This window comes from Tenrec ecaudatus, chromosome 15 (assembly GCF_050624435.1).
Source record: "Tenrec ecaudatus isolate mTenEca1 chromosome 15, mTenEca1.hap1, whole genome shotgun sequence".
NCBI classification, from domain to species: Eukaryota; Metazoa; Chordata; class Mammalia; order Afrosoricida; family Tenrecidae; genus Tenrec; species Tenrec ecaudatus.
The window spans coordinates 94,912,658-94,918,657 of NC_134544.1; positions in this window are offsets into that span (position 1 = coordinate 94,912,658).

Sequence of the window (6,000 nt, forward strand, 5' to 3'; positions counted from 1 at the left end):
TGCGGTTCCTTGTGCAGTTATCAGCTACCAAATGCTCTGTCTCACTATCACTTACCAAAAACGTATTTAGTGTTCCTCCTGAAAGGAGTCTCTGCTCTTCCTTCAGAATGCACATTGAAATATTACTCATGGGGTCACAAAATGCCTAAAGCCCACAAAATGCCACAGGCCCTTAAAAACAAGTTGACACATTCTTTTTTTTCAAATCGTCTTATTAGGTACTCATACAACTCTTATCACAATCAATACACACATCAATTGTGTAAAGCACATATGTAAATTTATTATCCTCATCATTCTCATAACATTTGCTCTCCACTTAAGGCCCTGGCATCAGGTCCTCATTCTTTCTCCTCCCTCCACACTTGCTCATGAACCCTTGATAATTTATAAATTATTATTTTGTCATGTATTTCCCTATCCGATGTCTCCTTTCACCACTTTTCTGTTGCCCGTCACCCAGGGAGAAGGTCACATGTAGATCCTTGTAATCAGTTCCAACTTTCCAACCCACTCTCTCCCTCTACACTCCCAGTATCACCACTCACACCACTGGTCCTGAATGGATCATCCACCCTGGATCCCCTGTGTTTTTGGTTCCTATCTGTACCACACTACATCCTCTGGTCTAGCCAGACTTGCAAGGTAGAATTGGGATCATGATAGTGGGGTGAGGAGGAAGCATTTAGGAACTAGAGGAAAGTTGTATTTTTCATCATTGCTACATCACACCCTGAGCCTCCTCCCCGAAACCCTTCTGTAAGGGGATCTCCAGTAGCCTACAAATGGGCTTTGGGCCTCCACTCCACACTCCCCCCCCCCCCCCCGCCCTTAGTCACTATGGTAAGATTTTTTGTTCTGATGATGCCTGATACCTGATCCCTTCGACACCTCGTGATCGAACACGCTGGTGTACTTCTTCCATGTGGGCTTTGTTGATTCTGAGCTAGAAGGCCGCTTGTTTACCTTTAAGCCTTTAAGAACCCAGACGCTATTTCTTTTGATAGCCGGGCACCATCAGCTTTCTTCGCCACATTTGCTTATGCACCTACTTGTTTTCAGTGATCATATCATGGAGGTGAGCACACAATGGTATGATTTTTTTGTTCTTTGATGCCTGATAACTGACCCCTTCGCACCTTGTGATCACACAGGCTGGTGTGCTTCTTCCATGTGGACTTTGTTGCTTCTGCACTAGATGGCTGCTTATTTACCTTCAAGCCTTTACGACCCCAGACGCTATATCTTTTGATAGTCAGGTACCATTAGCTTTCTTCACCACATTTGCTTATTCACCCGCTTTTTCTTCAGCGGTTGTGTTGGTAAGGTGAGCATCATAGAATGCCAATGTAATAGAAGAAAGTATTCCTGCATTGAGGGAATACTTGAGTTGGGGCTCGAGGTCCTTCCTCCACCTTAATACTAAACCTATAAATATATGCACATAGATCTATTTCTGCATCCTCATATATAAATATATATGCATATGTACATGTTTTTATCTAGGCCTCTATAAATGCCCTTTGCCTCCCAGCTCATTCCTCTATTTCCTTTGATTTTCCTCCTGTCCCACCATCATGCTCAGTCCCCATCAGGGCTTCAGCAATTCCTCTTGGTTACATTACCCTTGATCATACCCTACCAGGCCTCCCACACAATGATTTGGCTCACTTGTTGTTCCCTTGTCCCTGGCTTTGTTAACACTACTACCTTCCCCCCCACCTTCCCCTCTCCCATGTCCCCCCGGAACTGTCGGTCCCATTTTTTTCTCCTCGAGATTGTTCGACCAGCCTATCTTATTTAGACAGACCTGAGAAGATAATAACATGCACAAAAACAAGACAGAGCAAAACCAAGCATCAATATACAACAAAATAACAACAAAACAATGACAAAAAACAACAACAAAGTATAATAAGAAAGAAAAGCTTGTAGTTAGTCCAAGGATCGTCTGTTAGCCTTTAGGACTGTTTTCCAGTCCAGTCTGCTGGGACACCATGTCCTGGCCCCAAAGTCCACCTTCAGCATTCCCTGGGGACCTCATTGTTCCATTCCCTTGCTGCTCTGTTGCACCACCTTAGTATTTTGCCTAGGTGTGGTGGGATCAGGTCAGGTGCAATTCCCACACTGTGTCTCCGGTGATGTCCCCTGTAGGGCTATGGGTCACTGAGGGGGCATCATGTGTCATAGTGGGACTGGCCATGTGGTCCTTTCTGTGGACTGGCTGTTCTAATTGGGAACATCATCTTCACGCCAGATGTGAGGCCAGATGTGCTCCACTCTCTCCTCCTCCCACTACATCTGCTCCCCTGTGCTCTGATTAAATATGTCCGACTCCGAAAGCTGCAGATTCAATGCCGACCTTTGAAATAAATTGTTCTGGTGAGAGGGTTAGGTGTTCACTTAGTAGTTGAGATTGGGGCTGGATCCCCAGACTTCTCCACTGGTTCCCTACTCCAACGCCGACATGTGGCATTCAAATCTTGGAGCACTGGGTTGAAGTGTGGTTCCTCTTTCCCTGTGGAGATTTAAACAATACCCTCCCATTGGGTGGGTTAGTGCCCTGTGCCCCCGCTACCCATTTCTTTTTATTACTCTTTTTTCCTTTTGCCCAGTTATTTTTTAGGTGTCTGTCATGTGTATCCCTGTATTTGGTCTGGTCTCTGCCATATTACCTGGTCCTCACCCCAGGAATGTTTTATACAGTAGCTTTTTCCCTATGTCCCTTAAAAAAATTTTTTTTAAAGCTTACCTCAGCGGACTCATGTGGTACTTGTCCTTTTGTGCTTGACTTAGTTGGCTTAGCATTATTTCCTCCAGTACTTCCCATGCAGCGTTGTGCTTCATACGCCCATCACTGCTTTTTAGCAATGCATAGTATTCCTTTGTATTCACAGTTTTTTAATCCAGTCATCAGTTGTTGGAAATTTGGGTTGTTTCCAACTCTTTGCAATTGTGAACGGTGCCACAATGAACATTGTGTCTGGCCTTGGTTTGTTTCTTGCCTCTTCTGGGTATATGCCCAGTAGGGGGATTGCTGGGTCATATGGTAGCTTGATTTCCATCTATTTAGATATGGCCAAATCGATTTCCATAGGGGCTGTACATCCTTACAGGTCCACCAGCAGTGGATGAGAGTTTCTGTCGCCCCACAGTCCCTCCAACACTTGTTGCTTTCTGATTTTTTTTAATTGGGCTACCTTTGAGGGTGTTAGATGGTACTTCATTGTTGTTTTAATTTGCATTTCCCTTATGGCTAAAGATCGGGAACATTTTCTCACATGTTTGTTGGCCATTCAGATTTCTGTCCCTGTGAAAATTCTGTTCAAGTCCTTTGCCCACCTCTGAAGTGGGTAATTAGTGTTTGGGTTTTTTTTTTTTGTGGGGGGGGGGAAGCTAGCAGAGTATTATAGATTTTAGTAATAAGGCCTTTGTCTGATGTGTCATTGTTTAAGATGTTTTCCCAGTCCGTGGACTCTCTTATTACGCTCTTGGTGAATTCTTTCGATGTACATAGGTGTTTTATCTTCAGTATATCCCATTTGTCAATTTGTGCATCCTCTGTGTTTGTGTCCTTCCCCATTTCTAATAGCCTATGTATTCCCTGTGCCAAATTCTCAAGTTCGTCCCAAATCCCTCATTGATTGCCCTAATAGTTTGGGGTTTAACATCAAGGTCTGAAATCCACCTTGAGCTTATTCTTGTGCATGGAGTGAGATAAGGGTCTTGCTTCATCTTTCTGCAAGTAAATATCCATTTTTTCTGGCACCACTTGTTAAAGAGCACATCTGCTTCCGATTTGATATTTTGGGGGCCCTTATCCAAGATAAGTTGTCTGTATGCTGTTGATTTTATTTCTGGGTTTTCAGTTCTTTTCCATTGATCTGAGTATGTGTCATTGTACCAATACCATGTGGTTTTGACAACTGTGGCTGTATAGAATGTGCTAAAGTCAGGTAAAGCAAGCCCTCCCACTGTGTCCTTCTTCTTGATGAGTTTTCTGCTAATTCTCGGCTTCTTCCCTCTTCATATGAAGTTAGTAATCAGTTTTTCCATTTCTTTGAAGAAAGATGAGGGTAATTGTATCGGGATGGCATTAAACTTATATAGTGCCTTTGGCAGAACTGACATTTTTGACTATATTGAGTCTTCCAATCCACAAACAAGGGATATTCTTCCATTTGTTGAGGTCACTCTTGGTTTCTTGTAATAGTGTTCTGTAGTTTTCCCCATATAGATCTTTTGTTCTTTTAGTCAGGTATATCACTAGATATTTCCATTTGTATCTGGCTATTGTGAAGGGTACCACCTTTTGGATCTCTTCTTCTGTGGCCTTATCCAATGTGTATAACAATCCGGTGAACTTGTGTTTGTTGATCTTGTATCCTGTCACTCTGCCAAACTCCTCTATTGCTTCCAGTACTCCCCTTGTGGACCTCTTGGGAATTTCTGCATATAAAATCATATCATCTGAAAATAATGAGTTTCACTTCTTCCTTCCCCAGAAGAATACCTTTGATGTCTCTTCTTTGCCTTATGCTATTAACTAAAACCTGCAGAATGATATTAAATAAGAATGGGGACAAGGGGCATCCTTGTCTGGTCCCCTTTTTCAGTGGGATTGTGTTAGTCTTTTCTCAATTGACTACCACGTTGAGTGTTGGTTTTTCATATAAAGCTTGTATTGTCTTGAGGAATTCCTATCTTCCATTCCTATCTTCTCAAGTGTCACAAACAGGAATTGGTGTTAGATGTTGTCGAATGTTTTTTTCTGCATCTATCGATATTATCATGAGGTTCTTATACTTTTTCATGTCAGTGTGATGAATAATAATAGTGGTCTTTCAAATGTTGAACCATCCCTGCATCCCTGGTATGAATCCCACTTGGTCATAGTGAATTATTTGTTTTATATACTTTTGTATTCTGTTGGCTAGTACTTTGTTAAGGATGTTTGCATCGATGCTCATTAGGGATACCAGTCTGTAGTTCTCAATTCTTGTGGGATCCTTGCCTGGTTTTGGTATACTAGCTTCATAGAGGGAGTTCGGTACTTTGCTGTCTTTTTCTATAATCTGGAAGAGTTTGTGTAGTATTGGTGTTAGTTCTTCCCCAAATGCTTTGTAGAATTCTCCAGTGAAGTCATCTGGTCCAGGAGATTTTTTTGTTGGTAATCCCTTGATAACCTTGTTTATTTCTTCTATTGCTATGGGTCTGTTGAGACTTTTTATTTCCATTGAGGATAGTTTAGGGAATGATTGATTTTCCAAGAATTTGTCCATGTCTTCCAAATTGTTCAATTCATTGCAGTACAATCCTTCATAGTACTGTGTAGTTATCCTTTTTTGTTTCATTAGGGTCTGTTGTATTGTCCCCTCTGTGATCCCTTATTCTTGCTATTAAATTTGTTCCCTCCTTTCGTTGGTTAGGTTTGCCAGTGGACTGTCAATTCTGTTTATCCTTTCAAAGAACCAACTTTTAGCAGCAATATTTTCCCCATAGTTTTCTTATTTTCCCTCTCCTGAATCTCAGCCCTGATTTTTATAATTTCCTTTCTTTTTCTATTAGTAGGATTGTCCTGCTGACTCTGCTCTAGTTGTTGTAAATGTTGTGCAAGCTTATCAATCATGAGTCTCTACTCCTTTCTCATGTGTGCATGTATCACTATGAAACTTCCTCTGATAAGTGCCTTCCTTGTGGCCCATAAGTTTTGGTACATCGTGTGCTCATTCTCGTTGGTTTTTAGAAATTTCCTAATTTCATCTCTGATCCGTGCCATTACACATTCCTTTTGCAGTAGAGTTATTCATACTCCAATTGTTTGCTCTTGTTTTCTTTGTCTTCGTTTTGTCGATTTCTAGCCTTATGGCACAGTGGCCAGAGAGATATCTGTATATCAATGTGCTTAAATTAATGTAGATTCACCTTATACCCCAACATATGGTCTGTCTTTGAATATGTGCTAATGTGAGCTTGAGAAGAATGTGAATTTGGATTAAT